At 47.2% G+C, this 21,724-nt stretch overlaps 1 pseudogene; it reads left to right on the forward strand.

Moving 5' to 3' along the window:
* The first annotated feature begins 4,964 nt into the window (after positions 1–4,964).
* Positions 4,965–20,311, forward strand: LOC147096816 (synapse differentiation-inducing gene protein 1-like; annotated as a pseudogene).
* The last annotated feature ends 1,413 nt before the right edge of the window (positions 20,312–21,724 follow it).

The following is a 21,724-nucleotide window of genomic DNA, read 5'->3' on the forward strand; positions in this document are numbered from 1 at the left end:
TGTGTGTGTCTGTGATTGTGTGTGTTTGACTTTGTGTGTGTGTGTGTGTGTGTTTGACTTTCTCTGTGTGTGTGTCTGTGATTGTGTGTGTTTGACTTTCTGTGTGTGTGTGTCTGTGATTGTATGTGTTTGACTTTCTGTGTGTGTGTGTCTGTGTGTGTGTGTTTGACTTTCTGTGTGTGTGTGTCTGTGATTGTATGTGTTTGACTTTCTGTGTGTGTGTGTCTGTGATTGTATGTGTTTGACTTTCTGTGTGTGTGTGTCTGTGATTGTATGTGTTTGACTTTCTGTGTGTGTGTCTGTGATTGTGTGTGTTTGACTTTGTGTGTGTGTGTGTGTGTGTGTGTGTTTGACTTTCTGTGTGTGTGTGTCTGTGATTGTATGTGTTTGACTTTCTCTGTGTGTGTGTCTGTGTGTGTGTGTTTGACTTTCTGTGTGTGTGTGTCTGTGATTGTATGTGTTTGACTTTCTGTGTGTGTGTGTCTGTGATTGTATGTGTTTGACTTTCTGTGTGTGTGTGTCTGTGATTGTATGTGTTTGACTTTCTGTGTGTGTGTGTCTGTGATTGTATGTGTTTGACTTTCTGTGTGTGTGTCTGTGATTGTATGTGTTTGACTTTCTGTGTGTGTGTGTCTGTGATTGTATGTGTTTGACTTTCTGTGTGTGTGTGTCTGTGACTGTGTGTGTTTGACTTTCTGTGTGTGTGTGTCTGTGATTGTATGCGTTTGACTTTCTGTGTGTGTGTGTCTGTGATTGTATGTGTTTGACTTTCTGTGTGTGTGTGTCTGTGATTGTATGTGTTTGACTTTCTGTGTGTGTGTGTCTGTGACTGTGTGTGTTTGACTTTCTGTGTGTGTGTGTCTGTGATTGTATGTGTTTGACTTTCTGTGTGTGTGTGTCTGTGATTGTGTGTGTTTGACTTTCTGTGTGTGTGTGTCTGTGATTGTGTGTTTTTTTGATTCGTTTATGGAATGTGGGTGTTGCTGGCAAGGCCAGTATTTATTACCCCTCCCTAAAAGTGTGTGTCTTTCTCTGTGTGTCTGTCTCTGTCAGTTTGTCTGTGGGGGGGCGGCGTGTAATTTATTTGTTGTTATTTTATTGCTGTCTCCACCTGCCAGCTAGGGATTCGTGCAGTCGTGTAGGGGTCTCATTATTCACAAAGGCACTCAGTGTAGCTTTGATGAACTGTTCTCTCTCCTTCCGCTCTCCGCATTTCTGATTAAATGAGTCATATTTGATTTTGATGGAGGTGGGTCCTGCGCAGAAATGTAACACAGCGACAGTTCTGTAGGAGTTGGTTTTCATATATCAGTGAGAAACCTGGGGAAGAGCCCAGATCTAGACTGCAGGACAGAACCGAGGGTGAAAAGAGAAGGAGAGAAGGTGAGTTAAATTGGGAAGGAGTGAGTGACCCCAAGCTTCGTACGAAAAGCCTAAAGATTGTAGGAGACGGGGAAGACTGAGGGACGCAGTTAGTTGGTTCTAGATCTGGGGTGGTGTCATCCTGTGGGCTCTGTGGGTAGCACTCTCGTCTCTGAAACAGAAGGTTGCACTTTCAGAGGTCCCACTCCAGGGACTTGAGCACAAAAATCTACCCTGACACCGATGGAGTGTGATTGAGCCTGATCCACTGTTCAGTTAGATCATGGCTGATCTGTATCTTAACTCTCTCTACCTGCCTTGGTTCTGTAACCCTTAATATCCTTCCCTAACAAAAATCCATCAAACTCAGTGTTGACATTTTCAATTGAGCCCCAGACTCAACAGCTTTTTGGGGGAGAGAGTTTCCAGATTTCCCCCACCCTTTGTGTGAAGAAGTGCTTCCTGACATCACCCCTCTACGGCCTGGCTCTAATTTTAAGGTTGTGCCTCCTTGTTCTGGACTCCCCCCCACCAGAGGAAATAGTTTCTCTCCCTAGCAATCCTATCGAATCCTTTAAACATATTAAACACCTTAATTAGATCACCCCTTAATCTTCTATATTCAAGAGAATACAAGCCTAGTCTATGCAAACTCGCCTCATAATTTAACCCTTTTAGCCTCCGGTATCATTCCGGTGAATCTGCGCTGCTCCCCCTTCAAGGCCAATATATCCTTCCCGAGGTGTGGGGCCCAGAACTGAAGGCAGTCACTCCAGATGTGGTCTAACCGGAGCTTTATATAACTGTAGCATAACTTCCAATCCTTTGTATTCCAGCCCTCTTGAAATAAAGGCCAACATTCCATTAGCCATTTCAATTATTTTTTTGTGCTTGTCCACTGGCTTTTAGTGATTTTTGTACACAGACCCCCTAAATCTCTCTGCTCCCCCACAGCTCCGAGCTTCTCGCCATTTAGAAAATCTGCCTTTCTTCGGTGGACGACCTCACACTTTCCCACATTGAACTCCATCTGCCACAGTTTTGCCCGGTCACTCAATCTATCAATGGACCTTTGCAACTCTCTGCTCCCACCTACACTTTTTTTACCGTGGCACCTAACTTGGTGTGGTCAGCAAACTACGACTCTCTATTCCTTCGTCCAAGCCATTTGTAAATACAGTGAAAAGCTGAGGCCACAGTACAGATCACTGGGGGACATCACTAGTCACATCCTGCCAATGGGAGTACATCCCTATTATCCCTACTCTCTGTCTCCTACCCCCTAACCAATTCCCTACCCAGCCCAATAGGTTGCCTCCAATACCATGTGCTCGCAACAGTCTCTTATGTGGAACCTTACCGAATGCCTTCTGGAAGTCCATATAAATAGCATCCATCGACACTCCCTTATCTACCACATTGGTGACCTCCTCAAAAAATTCTACTAGGTTCGTTAGAAATGACTTGCCCTTTACCAATCCATGCTGGCTCTCTCTGAAGTGGAGGGGAGTCCTCCCCGGTGTCCTGGCCAATATTTATCCTGCAACCAGCATCACTAAAACATCTGGTCATTGGTGTTTGTGGGACCTTGCTGTCTGCAAATTGGCTGCCATGTTTCCCTTGCATTAAAACAGTGACCACGCTTTCAAAAAGTACTTTTTAAAAAATTCATTCGCGGGATGTGGGCATTGCTGGCATTTATTGCCCATCCCTAATTGCCCTTGAGAAGGTGGTGCTGAGCCGCCTTCTTGAACCGCTGCAGTCCGTGTGGTGAAGGTGCTCCCACAGTGACTTTGTCATAGGTTTGGTACAACTGAGTGACTCACTAGGTCGTTTCAGAGGGCAGTTAAGAGTCAACCACATTGCTGTGGGTCTGGAGTCACATGTAGGCCAGACCGGGTAAGGACAGCAGATTTCCTTCCCTAAAGGACATCAGTGAACCAGATGGGTTTTTATGACAATCCAGTAGTTTCATGGTCACCGGTACTAATGCTAGTTTTTATATTCCAGATTCATTTAAAAAAGGCATAGTGCCAAAGGACTGGTGGATAGCTAACGTATATTTCAGAAGGGAGATAGAATATATCCAGGGAACTATAGGCCAGTCAGCTTAACATCGGTGGTCGAAAAAATAATGGAATCCCTACTAAAGGAGAAAATAGAAGAACATCTAGAAACAAAAAATATAATAATAAAGTCAGCATGGATTTCAAATGAGAAAGTCTTGCTTGACCAACCTAATTGAATTTTTTGAAGAGGTAACAGAGAGAGTAGACAAGGGTAATGTAGTAGATGTAATTTATCTAGATTTTCAAAAGGCCTTCAATAAGGTACCCCATAATAGACTAATGAATAAGGTCAGGGAATGCAGAGTCAGGGGGCAAGGAGCAGAATGGATAGCTAGCTGGCTTCAAGACAGAAAGCAGAGAGTAGGGGTAAAGGGTAGCTATTCAGAGTGTCAGAAGGTGGGTAGTGGTGTTCCACAAGGATCAGTGCTGGGACCACTGCTGTTCACAATTTATATTAACGATTTAGACCTTGGAATCAAAAACACAATTTCTAAGTTTGCGGGTGACACCAAATTGGGGGGGATAGTCAATACTGAGGAGGACTGCAACAAATTACAAGAAGACATTAATAAAGAGGTCACATATTACTTGGAAAATAAGAATCTAAATGGGGTAGAGGAACAAAGGGATCTAGGAGTACAAGTACACAAATCACAAAGTATTGTTAACAAGGCCAGAAAAAAAGCAAACCAAGCACTAGGGTTTATTTCTAGAGGGATTGAATTGAGAAGTTATGCTAAACTTGTATCGAACCTTGGTTAGACCACACTTGGAGTACTGCATAAAGTTCTGGTCGCCATATTATAAAAAGGATATAGAGGCACTGGAGAGGGCGCAGAGAAGGTTTACAAGGATACCAGAAATGCGAGGGTATACCAATCAGGAAAGGATGAATAGGCTGGGTCTCTTTTCTCTTGAAAAGAAAAGGCTGAGGGGTGACCGAATAGAGGTCTTTAAAATTATGAAAGGTTTCGATAGAGTAGACACAGAGAGAATAGCAAAACTAGAGGCCATCAATATAAGATAGTCACCAAGAAATCCAATAGGGAATTCAGAAGAAACTTCTTTACCCAGAGAGTGGTGCGAATGTGGAACTCGCTACCACAGGGAGTGGTTGAAGCAAATAGTATAGATGCATTTAAGGGGAGGCCAGATAAGCATATGAGGGAGAAGGGAATAGAGGGTTATGTTGATAGAGTTAGATGAGGAAAGACGGGAGGAGGCTCGAGTGGAGCATAAACACCGGCACGGACTGGTTGGGCCGAATGGCCTGTTTCTGTGCCGTATATCCGGTGTAAAATTGAATTAAATTTCCCCAGCTGCCGTGGTGGGATTTGAACTTGTGGGCTGCTGGATCACGAATCCAGTAACATAACCACTATGTTACCGTTCCTGTTACTTCAGTGGCTGTAAAGGGTTTTGGGTCGTGAAAGGTGCTTATATAAATGCAAGTCTTTCTTTTATCTTTTGAAGATTTTAATCATTGCCATTAGCCAAAAGGAATAAACCATCGTTTTGTTTTGACAGACACGATGCCGAGCGTCTACTGACGTTGGGTGGAAAAGACGGTGAAGCGATGGAAAATCTGTGTGAGCTTCAGAGGCCCCTGTTGGGAAGGCCGACTAGCAGCAAACCATTTAGTCACGTGCTTCTTGGCCGAAGCTCGGCCCAGGAGGAGCCCACATCTCGCCAGGACGGAGCCGGCTTCTCCTCAGCGCCGATCTGGAGCCAGCTGGTTGGCAGCAAGTCTCCGACCAGCCGGGACTCCCGGCTGGCCCAGCAGCTCCTGGACGCCTGCTCACTGCGGAGCACCGTGGAGCCCCTGTACAGCCCGAGCCTGATGCTCTGCGCAGACCCTGGGGCCTGGGCCAGCCTGAAGGACTGCACGGAGACCACTTTCACCGAGAACAAGGCCGCGCGACAGGAGATCGGAAGCTCCGCGGAGCCCAAGGTTCTGGAACCTGCAGCGGGTCAGGTGAAAGTCCCAACTGTCTCGATTGATGTGGAGGAATTCCCGTTTCCGGAGACACAGGTAAATTGGTTACCATGGAAACAAAATGGACGACAGGCAGCATAGGCCCGTGCTGCCTCCTGTCCTAATTTGCCAGTTACATTAGGGACTTTCATAGATTCCTTGTGGAAAAACAGCATTGGGAATGTGGGACAAGACTATTTGAGTTAGACCCAGCAAGCCTATCCCTTTTCACTATATATCAAATCCTTGCTTCCCCAAAAGTATGTCTAGAACGTAAGAACATAAGAAATAGGAGCAGGAATCGGCCATTTGGTCCTTCGAGCCCATTCAGTAAGATCATGGCTGATCTTCTACCTCATCCCCACTTTCCTGAACTACCCCCATATCCCTTGATTCCCTTAATATCCAAAAATCTATTGCTCTCTGTCTTGAATATACTCAACGACTGAGCCTCCATAGCCCTCTGGGGTAGAGAATTCCAAAGATTCACCTCCCTCTGAGTGAAGAAATTTCTCCTCATCTCAGTGCTAAATGGCCAACCCCTTATTCTGAGACTGTGACCCCTGGTTCTAGACTCCCCAGCCAGGAGGAAACATCCTCCCTGCATCTACCCTGTCAAGCCCTGTAAGAATTTTTCTAGTTGGCTTTTCAACCATTTGTACTATTTTCCTGACCTGCCTGGTGTCCTGGCCAACATCGCATCCCTCGATCAGTAACACCACAAGCAGACGGTCATTAATTTCCTTGCTATTTGTGGGATCTTTCTGTGCACAAAACGGCTGCTGTACGGGCCTACATGACAACAGCGGCTACAAAGCACACCTCAAAGCAATTCATTCTACGTGAAGCAGGTTGAGTCGCTTCCCAAAGATTGTGGCAAAACGTGATCTGAGGAAGGATGTTCTTGCCATGGAAGGAGTGCAGCGAAGATTCACCAGACTGATACCTGGGATGTCAGGAATGACGTATGAGGAGAGATTGGGTCGATTGGGCTTATACTCGCTGGAGTTTAGAAGAATGAGAAGGGATCTCATTGAAACTTATAAAATTCTAACAGGACTAGACAGACTAGATGCAGGAAGGATGTTCCCGATGGCTGGGGAGTCCAGAACCAGGGGTCACAGTCTAAGGATAAGGGGTAAGCCATTTAGGACAGAGATGAGGAGGAATTTCTTCACCCAGAGAGAGTGGTGAACCTGTGGAATTCTCTACCACAGAAGGCAGTTGAGGCCAATTCATTAAATATATTCAAGAAGGAGTTGGATATATTTCTTAAGGCTAAAGGGATCTTAAGCTTTAAGTTCCTCGGAGTCCACATCACGGAAGACCTCTCCTGGTCCCTCAATACCTCCTCTCTGGTGAAGAAGGCCCAGCAGCGCCTATATTTCCTAAGGAGGCTGAAGGGATGTAACCTGTCACCCCTGATCCTCTCTAACTTTTACCGCTGCACAATAGAGAGCATCCTGACGAACTGTATCACAGTATGGTATGGCAGCTGTAGCTACTATGACCGGAAAGCCCTGCAGCGGGTAGTCAAAACTGCCCAACGCATTACCGGCACCCGGCTACCGACCATAAAGCACATATACCAGAAACGCTGTCTACGGAGGTCACGGTCCATCATCAAAGACCCTACCCACCCCAGCCACAGTCTGTTCGTCCTCCTGCCATCTGGGAGACGCTACAGATGCATTCGCACCCGTACGACCAGATTTAGGAACAGCTTCTTTCCCAGGGCTGTCATCCTACTGAACTCCACAAATAAACTCTAAAGCCTGCACATCTGCCAATGCACTTTATTATGGTTATGTTTATGTTAATGTATTACAAGCCAAATGTATGTTGAATGTTTAAATGTCTTAATCTAAATGTACACTCTCGGGAGCCGCAAGCCTACATTTCGTTGTACTGCACTTGTGCACTAACAATGACAATAAAAGTTGATTTGATTTGATTTGATCAAGGGATATGGGGAGAAAGCAGGGACAGGGTACTGAATTTGGATGATCAGCCATGATCGCATTGAATGGCGGAGCAGGCTCGAGGGGCCGAATGGCCTACTCCTGCTCCTATCTGCTATGTTTCTATATGTGATATAAACATTGCCTTTTTGCCCTGCATTTCATTCATAATTTCTGTTTCGCACTGTGTTTATTGTTAGTTTCCTAAATATATCTTTTTTTTTAAACCTTTGCTCGTCTGAACGATTTGCCTGCATGATCTGATCCATCCCCTTCATAAGTTTGCAAAGTTCTATGAGGATACCTATGATCCCAAGGAAGAGGTGGCAATGGCCCATCCTGAGCTCAAACACGTGACTCAGTCATGGCTTCCCATTGGGTGATGTTGATGGATGATGCAGAGGCAGGGAAGGCACCTCTGTCACTCTCAGCCAAAGCGGGATACACTGAAGCAAGAGCCTATTAAAACAAGAGAATTGAGCACAAAAATCTAGGCTGGCACTCCCAGTGCAGTGCTGGGGGAGAGCTGCACTGTCGGAGGTGCCGTCTTTCAGATGAGACGTTAAACCGAGTCCCTGTCCGTCCTCTCAGGCGGACGTAAAAGATCCCGCGGCCACTATTCATCGAAGAGCAGAGGAATTATCCCCGGTGTCCTGGCCAATTTTATCACTCAACCAACACCTAAACCTGAGTGTCTGGTCATTATCTCATGGCTGTTTGTGGGAGATTGCTGTGCGCAAATTGGCTGCCGCGTATCCCACATTACAACAGTGACTGCACTTCAAAAGTACTTCATTGGCTGTAAGGCGCTTTGGGACGTCCTGAGGTTGTGAAAGGCGCTATAGAAATGCAAGTCTTTTTTTTAAGGGGAGAAGTTAGCGGGGAAGTGGTAAAAATGGACCATCATTTCATTGTGTGATGCACAAATGTATCAACTCACATAGGAACAGAATATGCCATTCAGCCCCTTGAGCCTGCTCCAAAACTCACCCCCACTTGAAAACCGCCGCACCCCAATAAAATAAGAGTTAGTCTCTTTATCGAATGACTAGTAAATTACCTGACATTACCCACAGTCAGTTGATGATTAACATGGCATTACACAGAAATTACAACACGGAGATCGACCATTCGGCCCATCGAGTCATAGGAACATAACATAAGAACTTAAGAAATAGGAGCAGGAACTGGCCATTCAGCCCTTCAAGCCTGCTCCGCCATTCAATAAGATCATGGCTGATCTTCTACCTCATCTCCACTTTCCCGCACTATCCCCATATCCCTTGATTCCATTAATATTCAAAAATCTACCGATCTCTGTCTTGAATATACTCAACGACTGAGCCTCCACAGCCCTCTGGGGTAGAGAATTCCAAAGATTCACCACCCTCTGAGTGAAGAAATTTCTCCTCATCTCAGTCTTAAATGGCCGACCCCTTATTCTGAGACTGTGACCCCTGGTTCCAGACTCCCCAGCCAGGGGAAACATTCTCCCTGCATCTACCCTGTCAAGCCCTGTAAGAATTTTGTATATTTCAATGAGATCACCTCTCATTCTTCTAGACTCTAGAGAATATAGGCCTAGTCTACTCAATCTCATCTCATAGGTCAATCCCCCCATCCCAGGAATCAGTCTGGTGAACCTTCGTTGCACTCCCTCTATGGCAAGTATATTCTTCCTTAGGTAAGGAGACCAAAACTGTACACAATACTCCAGGTGTGGTCTCACCAGGGCCCTATATAATTGCAGTAAGATGTTTTTACTCAAATCCTCTTGTAATAAAGGCCAACATACCATTTGCTTTCCTAATTGCTTGCTGTACCTGCATGTTAACTTTCTGTGATTCGTGTACAAGGACACCCAGGTCCCTCTGAACACCAACATTTCCCAATCTCTCACCATTTAAACAATACTCTGCTTTTCTATTTTTCCTACCAAAGTGGATAACTTCCCATTTCTCCACATTATATTCCATTTGCCATGTTCTTGCCCAGTCGCTTTGGTGTTGGTGTTTATCTTCCGCACGAGCAGTATCCCATTCCCATGTGCCGGCCCTGTTCCCATATCACTTCATTCCCCTTTCCTTCAACCGCCTGTCTAATCTGTTCTTAAATACTGGCGCAGTCTCTGTTTCAATCACTAACGCCAGTAGTGAATTCCACAGCCTCACAATCCCTCTGTATAAAAAAGGTTTCTCCTACTCTCTGTCCTAAATCTTTTACACTTAATCCTATAACTGTATCCCCTTGATCTGGATGACAGAGTTGGGAGTGAGTCTTCAGAAACCCGCTCCACATTCCCATCTATTGGCTGGATCCTGCAAGCACATCATGACAGTTGACATAGCAATTCACAATGGAAAAAGTTGAGATGAAAATGTGACCAAAAATTGTGATAACAGGGAGTGTGTGCCATGTACAGGATTTTCAAGAATCTGCTTCTGTTTAAGAACATAAGAACATAACAATTAGAAACAGGAGTAGGACATACAGCCCCTCGAGCCTGCTCCACCATTCAGTAAGATCATGGCTGATCTTCGACCTCCACTTCACTTTCCTGCACTATCCCCATATTCCTTGATTCACCTAGCGTCCAAAAATCTATCGATCTCTGTCTTGAATATCCTCAACAATTCAGCATCCACAGCCCTCTGGGGTAGAGAATTCCAAAGATTCACAACCCTCTGAGTGAAGAAATTCCTCCTCATCTCAGTCTTAAATGGCCGACCCCTTATCCTGAGACTGTGACCCCTGGTTCTAGACTCTCCAGCCAGGGGAAACAACCTCTCAGCATCTACCCTGTCAATCCCCCTCAGAATCTTGTATGTTTCAATGAGATCACCTCTCATTCTTCTACACTCCAGAGACTATCAGCCCAATCTCTCCTCATAGGACAACCCTCTCATCCCAGGAATCAAGTGGGATGTTGGGCTGGGTGAGTGGGATCTTGGGCTGGGTGAGTGGGATGTTGAGTGGGATGTTGGACTGGGTGAGTGATCTTGGGCTGGGTGAGTGATCTTGGGCTGGGTGAGTGATCTTGGGCTGGGTGAGTGGGTTGTTGGGCTGGGTGAGTGGGATGTTGGGCTGGGTGAGTGGGTTGTTGGGCTGGGTGAGTGGGATGTTGGGCTGGGTGAGTGGGATGTTGGGCTGGGTGAGTGGGTTGTTGGGCTGGGTGAGTGGGATGTCGGGCTGGGTGAGTGGGATGTCGGGCTGGGTGAGTGGGATGTTGGGCTGGGTGAGTGGGATGTTGGGCTGGGTGAGTGGGATGTCGGGCTGGGTGAGTGGGATGTTGGGCTGGGTGAGTGGGATGTTGGGCTGGGTGAGTGGGATGTTGGGCTGGGTGAGTGGGTTGTTGGGCTGGGTGAGTGGGATGTCGGGCTGGGTGAGTGGGATGTTGGGCTGGGTGAGTGGGATGTTGGGCTGGGTGAGTGGGATGTTGGGCTGGGTGAGTGGGATGTTGGGCTGGGTGAGTGGGTTGTTGGGCTGGGTGAGTGGGATCTTGGGCTGGGTGAGTGGGATCTTGGGCTGGGTGAGTGGGTTGTTGGGCTGGGTGAGTGGGTTGTTGGGCTGGGTGAGTGGGTTGTTGGGCTGGGTGAGTGGGATCTTGGGCTGGGTGAGTGGGATCTTGGGCTGGGTGAGTGGGTTGTTGGGCTGGGTGAGTGGGATGTTGGGCTGGGTGAGTGGGATGTTGGGCTGGGTGAGTGTGATGTTGGGCTGGGTGAGTGGGATGTTGGGCTGGGTGAGTGGGATCTTGGGCTGGGTGAGTGGGATGTTGGGCTGGATGAGTTGGAATTAGATCTGAGATAATGACCAAATTACAGGAAACTTTCGATTTACCGGCACCTAAATAACCGGAAATCTCGGTTAACCGGCAAAATTCAGGAGTAGGTTCAGGTAAGTTTTACTTCATATTGTACTTGCCTTCCTCGATCTGTTGCTGTGCAAGGCTGTGGCTGCAGCTGTTGCTAAGCTACAGAGACGCTTGGAACTTGTGGCCATTGTTCCGAACCTGTTGCTAAGCAACAGGGTTTGTTGCTTTATACGGAGCTCTGAGCTCTCCGTATCTTTTACTATAGCGTTCGGTTATCCGGAATTTTTGATGAACCGGCACCACGTCGGTCTCGTCGGTGCCGGATTAAAAAAAAGTTTCCTGTATGTGATCAAGTCCTGAAACAGAGCTCGAAGCCACCACCTTTTGACAATGGCGAGAGTGCTCTCACTGAGCCTTGGCTGATAGTTACATTAACTGCTTGTTCACCCAATCCTTGTTTGTGGGATCTTGCTGAATGGAAATCACGTCCTGAATTTGCCTACATAATAACGACCGAGGCCCCCTCTGCCCTCTCATGGCACTATTTCAAAGAAGAGTTCTCCCCGGTGTTCTGGCCAAAATTTATCCCTCAACCAACATCACTAAAACAGATCATCTGGTCATTATCACATTGCTGTTTGTGGGAGCTTGCTGTGCGTAAATTGGCTGCCACGTTTCCCACATTACAACAGTGACTACACTTCACAAGTACTTCATTGGCTGTAAAGCGCTTCGGGACGTCCTGAGGTCGTGAAATCTATGAGTCTTTCTTTCAAAGTAACACATTGTGCATGGGGAACTTTGGATGTTTCTGAGCTGTGATTTGACTGGAGTCTCACTTACACAGCATTAAATTCACCTTTATTGATTTATTTCTCCAACTCTGTTCATTTGTACAATCATTTCCTCATTATTCAGTTCTGTGAAATAAAGTCATAATTCTCATGGTTGAAGCAATTGGGATTTATTTTAATTAGTTCCCTTGATATTAGAGGAACATTAGATTGAAATTTACAGCATCCAAAACCAAAATATAATCCTTTAAACACTTTATAAATAGCACACCGACAGAGCGTAAGAAAGAGATTGAGTGAGAGGGAGAGAGAGAGAAAGAGAAACAGAGAGGGAGAGAGCAAAATGGAGAGGGAGTGACAGAGGGATGCAGAGAGATGGAGCGAGAGAGAGACTGAGTGAAACAGACAGAGAGAGGGAGAGGAAGGGAGGGAGAAATGGAGACAGAGCGAGATGGAGAGAGAGAGACAGAGAGAGAGAGAGAGAGAGACAGAGAGAGAGAGAGAGAGAGAGACAGAGAGAGAGAGAGAGAGACAGAGAGAGAGAGACAGAGAGAGAGAGAGAGAGACAGAGAGAAAGAGAGAGAGACAGACAGAGAGAGACAGAGAGACACAGGGATGCAGAGAGATGGAGCGAGACAGAGAGACAGAGAGAAGGGAGGGAGAGGGAGCGAGAAACAGAGAGAGACACACAGAGACAATCAGAGCCAGAGAGACAGAAAGAAACAGAGGGAGGGAGAGAGACAGAGAGAGAGAGATGCAGAGGAGAGATAGAGACAGAGAGAGAGATGGAGAGGAGAGTGACACACAGAGAGAGAATGGAGAGAGAGAGAGCCTTCTTAAACAGGTAGGATTTTACAGGATACAATGTGTGGGTTGGTAGTGAGTCACAGACTAGGAAAGGCTCAGGTTTAATCCCTGAGTTAGATCATCTCAGCCAGAGTTGAAGCTGGAGGCTATGAATGGCCCAAGCAACCTTTGGGCCAGGGAAAGTAGAAATCAGCTGAATGTGGTCCACTTTGACCCTGCTGGAAATGGCAGGCAGGTGCTTACATCAGGTTACGCCGCCCCCACAGTTGAATATCCTGCTAACACTCATGTCTGCAGGCAGCTCCCGGGACCTCAATATAACCTTGGGTCAACCACTGCGTGAAGCTTCCAGTGGGACAGTTGATTGGAGCCCTAGTATTACAGTCATAAGCCACTCAATCAATGTACTGTCAGCCGGGCCTCAGTGGGCAGCACCCTCGCCTCTGAGTCAGAAGGTTGTGGATTCAAAGCCCCACTCCAGAGACTTGAGCACTAAATCCAGGCTGACACTCCTAGTGCAGTACTGAGGGAGTGCTGCACTGTCGGAGGTGCCGTCTTTCAGACAAGACATTAATCCAGGGCTCTTGTCTGCCCTCTCAGGTAGATGTAAAAGATCCTGTAGCACAATTCGAAGAAGAGCAGGGGAATTCTCCCTGGTGTCCTGGCCAATTGATTCCTCAATCAACATCACTAAAAAAACACAGATTATCTGGCCATTATCACATTGCTGGTTGTGGGAGCTTGCTGTGCGCAAATTGGCCGCTGTGTTTTCTACATTACAACAGTGACAACACTTCAAAAAAAGTACTTCGCTGGCTGTAAAGTGGACAAGTGTTCATTACCTGATTGGATGAGTCTTCACCGTCAGTCAACAGCCTTTCCCAACCCCCCACATCAGTTATTTTTGTAGCTAATAAACAATGGCCCAGAAATTCGGGTCGGGGGCTTCCCGCGGGTGCAAGCCTCCGACCTGCACTTACCGAGCGCACCGGCCGTTGAGCTGTGGGCCCGCGTGGGATTCCGATCCTGGGCCTCCTCCAACTGCCGACGCGCAGTGCTTGCGTATCCCAGGGGCGCAGTTAGTTCGATGCGTCCCCTGGGATCACGTGGGCCATGGAGAGCCAATCGGAGCAGGGAATGCTTCATTCATAAAATTGATAGGAAGAGCTGTCAAAACTATAAATACCATAAGCCCCAAAACATAACTAAAACTTCAAATAAATTTTTGAAAAAATCACATTTTTAAAATAACTAGAAATTACATGAAATAACTACTTTAAACATTAATTAAAATTTTTGAAAAAATTAATTACATTTTCTAACGGGGCTAAAAATAAACTTACCTTTCTTTAAAGTATTTAAAAATAATAAACCTGTGGAAAAAATGTTTTAATTTTAATTAATTCACCACTTACCTTGTAAAAAGCAGGCCTTGCGCCTGCTTTTTAAAAAGTGTAACTGCTGGAGACTTACCCTCCCGGAGAAACCTGCAAAAAAAAACGGAAGTTCCAGGCGTACGCGCTGCCTCTCCGGCGCACGCATTCGACCTCTGAACCCCTTCCTTTAAGGGGACGGAAGTTCCGGTTTCCCGCGCATGTGCAGTGCGTGCACGAAACCGGCACTTTCGTTGGGCTTACGGGTGAGTACCCCGTGCGTACTCACCCGTGGAGACCCGAATTTCTGGGCCAATAGCGTTCAAAGAAAATGTAAACGCCCTGGTGATTTTACTTCCGGGTATTTGCTCAAAGCACTGCCTTGGAAAATAGTTTTTAAATCCTGGAGATTCCTGGAGCGTTGGGAACCCCTCCATCTATCAGATGAGATGTTAAACCTGTTTATGTAAGAGGGGGCTTGACAGGGTAGATGCTATGGCGCTGTTTCCCCTTTGGAGAGTCTAGAACCAGGGGTCACAGTCTCAGGATAAGGGGTCGGCCATTTAAGGCTGAGATGAGGAATTTCTTCACTCAGAGGGTTGTGAATCTTTGGAATTCTCCACCCCAAAGGGCCGTGGATGCTGAGTCGTTGAGTATATTCAAGGCTGAGATCAATAGATTTTTGGATTCTAGGGGCATCAAGGGATATGGAGATTGGGTGGGAAATGTTGGTGTTCAGAGGGACCTGGGTGTCCTTGTACACGAATCACTGAAAGTTAACATGCAGGTACAGCAAGCAATTAGGAAAGCAAATGGTATGTTGGCCTTTATTACAAGAGGATTTGAGTATAAGAGTAAAGACGTCTTACTGCAATTATATAGGGCCCTGGTGAGACCACACCTGGAGTATTATGTACAGTTTTGGTCTCCTTACCTAAGGAAGGATATACTTGCCATAGAGGGAGTGCGACGAAGGTTCACCAGACTAGTTCCTGGGATGCGGGTGATTGTCCTATGAGGAGAGATTGAGTAGACTAGGCCCATATTCTCTAGAGTTTAGAAGAATGAGAGGTGATCTCATTGAAACATATAAAATTCTTACAGGGCTTGACAGGGTAGATGCAGGGAGGATGTTTCCCCATGCCCCTCGAGCCTGCTCCGCCATTCAGTGCGATCATGGCTGATCACCCAAACTCAGTACCCTGTCCCTGCCTTCTCCCCATATCCCTTGATCCCTTTAGCCTTAAGAAATATATCTAACTCCTTCTTGAATATATTTAATGAATTGGCCTCCACTGCCTTCTGTGGTAGAGAATTCCACAGGTTCACCACTCTCTGGGTGAAGAAATTCCTCCTCATCTCAGTCCTAAATGGCTTACCCCTTATCCTTAGGCTGTGACCCCTGGTTCTGGACTCCCCCGCCATCGGGAACATCCTTCCTGCATCTAGTCTGTCTAGTCCTGTTAGAACACATCTCTTTGACCAGTCCTTCCCAATAGCTCCTTCACTGGCTGGGCATCCATTTTGGTCTAACTAGGCTCCCGTGAGGCACGTTTTTTCCATGTTAAATGCAGGCCGCTGATGTAGCCTGGGCTGGGTCTGAATGCAGATCCCAGGGGTGAAAGGTCAGTGCCTCAGCCCCTGAGGTGGTATTTTACCCTGAGAGTATCGATGTTGCTGTTTTCACAGACTAATTACTACAGTGATGGCGACAGTGATAGTGACAGTGACAGCACCTTCTCCCTCATCATCCCTCAGGATTACCTGGGACTTGCCGTCTTCTCCATGCTCTGCTGCTTCTGGCCAATGGGAATCGTCGCGTTTTACTTGTCACAGAAGGTAAGACACCATCTTCGACACATCCCCGCTGGGATTTTTCTCTCGGCTGAAAAGGCTCAATTATGAGGACAGGTTGCATAAACTTGGGTTTTGTTCTCTGGAATTTAGAAGGTTGAGGCGGGGGGGGGGGGGTGCGATCTAATCGAGGTGTTTAATATGATAAAGGGATTCGATATTTCTCTAGAGTTTAGAAGAATGAGAGGTGATCTCATTGAAACATACAAAATTCTTACAGGACTTGACAGGGTAGATGCAGGGAGGATGTTTCCCCTGGCTGGGGAGTCTAGAACCAGGGGTCACAGCCTCAGAATAAGGGGTCGGCCATTTAGGACTGAGATGAGGAGAAATTTCTTCACTCAGAGGGTAGGACTGAGATGAGGAGAAATTTCTTCACTCAGAGGGTGGTGAATCTTTGGAATTCTCTACCCCAGAGGGCTGTGGAGGCTCAGTCGTTGAGTATATTCAAGGCAGAGATCGATAGATTTTTGAATGTTAAGGGAATCAAGGGATATGGGGAAAGTGCAGATGAGGAGAAGATCAGCCATGATCTCATTGATGGCCTACTCCTGCTCCTATTTCTTATGTTCTTATGATAGGTTAGCGTTAGATTCGAATTTTGGAGAAACTCTAGACGGAGACGGAATTGAGGACAAATACAAAATTTATTAAACAACTAAGAAAATACGTGTGCACACGGGAGAGTCATCCTGCTTCCTCAAACAAGAGGTGCACTCACAGGGGATAAACAGTGATTCATTCTAGTTATACAGTTCTATAAGCAACACCCACTTACTACAGAATGGGGCGTATACGTACAAACAGTGTCATAACAGTTACTCTTCATTCGTTTATGTGGTTAGTCACTCAACTGTCAGGTCCACCCTTCAACTGTCGGACCCACCACTCAACTGTCGGGCTCACCCCCCTTAGCAGGCCTTGTTCTTAGTTTGAGAAAACATGTCTTATCCTTGTCTGTTGGACAGGCCGGGTAATTGCAAGGCCACATTGATTCATGTGTTCTGTAACTTAGTACAATGTTGGTTTTTAATTTGTACCCTTATCTCTTGGGAAACAGGGCAGTGTTTAGACACGGCTCTACTTGAGGGGCTGCGGACACACATATTCCCATACCCTTATCACTTCTATGTGTCGTTAATGTTTAATATTCGACTTTGCTGCATTTCTGCTATCTGTTCCCAGCCGCATATTGTCAGTCTCTGGCCTGAGAATTAAAAAAAACCCATCTTTGTCTTAAACAGCTAACATAGTCAAGTATCCCAGAGTTCATTGGGAACAAGTTGAACCTTTCAGTTTAACATAGTCAAGTATCCCAGAGTTCATTGGGAACAAGTTGAACCTTTCAGTTTAACATAGTCAAGTATCCCAGAGTTCATTGGGAACAAGTAGAACCTTTCAGTTTAACATAGTCAAGTATCCCAGAATTCATTGGGAACAAGCTGGACCCTTCAGTAGATACAGAGAAACTATTTCCTCTGCTGAGGAGATTCCCGAATAAGAGGGCACAATCTTAAAATTCGAGCTAAACCATTCACAACTGAAAACAGGCTACACTTTGGCACACAAAGTGCAGTGGAAATCTGGAACTCTCGCCCTCAAAAGTCTGTGGATGCTGGGGGGGGGGTTCAATTGGAGCTTTCAATCTGAGGACGATAGATTTTTATTAGGTATTGTGCTGGTAGAGTGCTGCACTGTCGGAGCTGCCGTCTTTCGGATGAGACGTTAAACCGAGGCCACGTCTGCTCTCTCAGGTGGACATAGAAACAAAGAAGATAGGAGCAGGAGTAGGCCATTCGGCCCCTCGAGCCTGCTTCGCCATTCAATGAGATCATGGCTGATCATCCAAATTCAGTACCCTGTCCCTGCCTTCTCCCCATATCCCTTGATCCCTTTAGCCTTAAGAAATATATCCAACTCCTTCTTGAATATATTTAATGTATTGGCCTCCACTGTCTTCTGTGGTAGAGAATTCCACAGGTTCACCACTGGGTGAAGAAATTCCTCCTCATCTCTGTCCTAAATGGCTTACCCCTTATCCTTAGACTGTGACCCCTGGTTCTGGACTCCCCAACCATCGGGAACATCCTTCCTGCATCTAGTCTGTCCAGTCCTGTTAGAATTTTATAAGTTTCAATGAGTAAAAGATCCCGTGGCACTATTTCGAAGAAGAGCAGGGGGAGTTCTCCCGGGTGTCTGGCCAATATTTATCCCTCAACCAACATAACAAAAAAACAGATTATCTGGTCATTATCACATTGCTGTTTGTGGGAGCTTGCTGTGCGCAAATTAGCTGCCACGTTTCCTACATTACAACAGTGACTACATTTCAAAAGTACTTCATTGGCTGTAAAGCGCTTTGAGACGTCCGGTGGCCGTGAAAGGCGCTATATAAATGCAAGTCTGTCTTTCTTTATTGGTATCAAGGGATATGGAGCAATGGAGTTGAGGACCAGAACCACACTGAATCTAATTGAATGACAGAACTGGCTCGAGGGGCTGAATGGCCTACTCCAGTTCTTATGCTCCAAGTTCCCACCTACCTGCTTCATTGAGGGGGAGGGAGCATTGTAACTTCCACGGTTCAAGTACAGTTGTGTTTCATACTCTGGGCAGTATTGAATAACAGCAATCAAACGTGTTGTAACCTCCTCCGGCCCTACAACCCTCTGCGTTCCTCCAATCCTGGCCTATTGTGCATCCCAGATTTCCTTCGTCCCACCATTGTCGGCCGTGCCTTCAGCTGCCTGGGCCCTAAGCTCTGGAATTCCCTCCCTAAACCTCTCCGCCTCTCTCCTCCTTTTAAGACGCTCCTTAAAAGTGACCCAATGTCCTAATGTCTCCTTTTTTTATTCGTTCCTGGGACGTGGGCATTGCCCTCAAGAAGGTGGTGGTGAGCCGCCTTCTTGAACCGCTGCAGTCTGTGTGGTGAAGGTGCTCCCACAGTGCTGTTAGGGAGGGAGTTCCAGGATGTTGACCCAGTGACGATGAAGGATCGGCCGATATACTTCTAAGTCAGGATGGTGTGTGACTTGGAGGGGAACTTGGAGATGGTGGTGTTCCCACGCGCCTGCTGCCCTTGTCCTTCTAGGTGGAAGAGGTCGCGGGTTTGGGAGGTGCTGCCGAAGAAGCCTTGGGCGAGTTGCTGCAGTGCATCTTGTTAATGGTACACACTGCAGCCACGGTGCGCCAGTGGTGGAGGGAGTGAATGTTTCAAGTTGGTGGATGGGGTGCCAATGTGGCTCGGTGTCAAGCATCTGTGAGGCACCTTGGGATGTTTTTGCTCTGTCAAAAGCGCTATATAAATGCAGGTTGGATTATCAGTTTTTAAATATCTTAACTTCTCGTTAGAACAATTAACATTGGCCACTTTTGTTTTATTCTCCGGTACAACAATGAACCTTCTCATCTTGTGCCCTCCAGACCAGCAAGGCCACAGCCAAAGGGGATTATCGTCGGGCCAGCTCGGCCTCCAGGCAAGCTCTGTGTACCGCCGTCTGCTCCATTGCCCCTCGGGGGTTTGTACGTACATTGGAGGCGTGGTGGCTCTCGCGGTCCACATGTCGAGGAATGGCCATGCGTAGCGCCAAGTCCCGAGCGGGCGCCGACCTCCGCCTAGCGCCCAGACTGAGAGAGAGACGCTCGCCGGAAGTCAGCCTGGCTCCCGCAGCGTTGAGATACCAGGCCCCAGCAGGGGGACCCAACAACTGCCCGACTAAAGCTGACCAACACCCTTGCCCGTCGGGGTCTGACCGTGGCTGCGAGCTGGGGGCAAGCTGCTGTTGGTGGAGACTTTCGCCGCACATTGTGTCGCAACCATTTCGCTGTACGGACAATTGGTTCAATTACAATAAACTGAAGGCGCCACCTGGACTGAATCGGGGATCAGAATCCAACGCTCTCTGTAATGTTGTACGGTAAATAATTGCCTTTTACAGGAGTTATGGAGTCTGGTCGTGGGTTCAAGTCCCACTCCAGAGATTTGAGCATGTAATCCAAGACTAACACGCCCAGTGCAGTACTGAGGGAGTGCTGCACTGTCGGAGGCGCCATTTTTCTGTGTGTGTGTTCTCAGGTGGACGTAAAAGTTCCCATGGCAATATTTCGAAGAGTAGGGGAGTTCTCCCCAGCATCCTGGCCAATACTTATCCCTCAACTAGCACCACCAAGAACAGCTCATCTAGTCATTGCTGTTTGTGGGAGCTTTTTTCTTATTCATTCATGGGATGTGGGCGTCGCTGGCAAGGCCAGCATTTATTGCCCATCCCTAATTGCCCCTTGAGAAGGTGGTGGTGAGCCGCTGCCTTGAACGCTGCAGTCCGTGTGGTGAAGGTGCTCCCACAGTGCTGTTAGGGAGGGAGTTCCAGGATTTTGGCCCAGCGACAATGAGGAAACGGGCCGATATATTTCCAAGCCAGGATGGGTGTGTGACTTGGATAGGAACTTGCAAGTGATGGTGCTCCCATGCGCCTGCTGCCCTTGTCCTTCTAGGTGGTAGAGGTCGCGGGTTTGGGAGGTGCTGCCGAAGAAGCCTTGGCGAGTTGCTGCAGTGCATCTTGTAGATGGTATGCACTGCAGCCACGGTACGCCGGGTGGGTGGAGGTGAGTGAATGTTTAAGGTGGTGGATGGAGTGAATGTTTAAGGTGGTGTGTGCAAATTGGCTGCCGTGTTTCCTACATTACAACAGTGACTATACTGGCTGTAAAGCACTGAGCTCTTGAAAGGCGCTATATAAATGCAAGTCTTTCTTTCTCTAACGCCTGCAATGTAAAAGTATGAGAGGGCGGGGGTTGGATCAAGAGACTCCAATCCCCAGCCCTTGCAAATGTTTGGCAACAAAAGTAAAATATCGGGGCTTTCAGTTCTCGCAGTAAAGTGATAAAGAACACTGAATGATGCCCCCCCCACAGATTCAGCCATATTCCATGTGCAGATTGTGTTAACATCCCTCAGCACAGCAGGGGCTGAAACATTTTCTACTCCTGGTGCCAGAAGCACGCTCATTAACTGCAGTGAAGATTATAACACTCGCTGGCTACCGCTAATCACTTTAATAGCCTGGAGCAACAAAGATAAGTGCTAACGCTAAAAGCTTTCCAAATCCAAGGCTGAATGATAGTGCCTAAATAATGGCAGGGAAGTGGAATAAAGAAACCGGCCAAATTACATTTGAACACAAAGCATCGAGAAATGTTTCAGGCGAATTTAAGGAGAAATCTGACAGTGACACAACTCTCCAGCTTAACATTGCACAAGCTGTTTTTAAATTCATTTTCGGGATGTGGGCGTCGCTGGCAAGGCCAGCATTTATTGCCCATCCCCGATTGCCCTCGAGAGGGATGGTGAGCCACCTTCTTGAACCACTGCAGTCCGTGTGGTGAAGGTGCTCCCACAGTGCTGTTAGGGAGGGAGTTCCAGGATTTTGACCCAGCGACGATGAAGGAACGGCCGATATATTTCCAAGTCAGGATGGTGTGTGACTTGGAGGGGAACTTGGAGGTGGCGGTGTTCCCATGCGCCTGCTGCCCTTGTCCTTCGAAGTGGAAGAGGTCGCGGGTTTGGGAGATGCTGTCGAAGAAGCCTTGGTGAGTTGCTGCAGTGCATCCTGTAGATGGTACACACTGCAGCCACGGTGCGCCGGTGGTGGAGGGAGTGAATGTTTAAGGTGGTGGATGGGGTGCCAATCGAGTGGGCTGCTTTGTTCTGGATGGTGTCGA

This window comes from Somniosus microcephalus, chromosome 34 (genome assembly GCF_052327205.1).
Source record: "Somniosus microcephalus isolate GS21.2 chromosome 34, FLI_Smic_1.0, whole genome shotgun sequence".
Classification (NCBI taxonomy): Eukaryota; Metazoa; Chordata; class Chondrichthyes; order Squaliformes; family Somniosidae; genus Somniosus; species Somniosus microcephalus.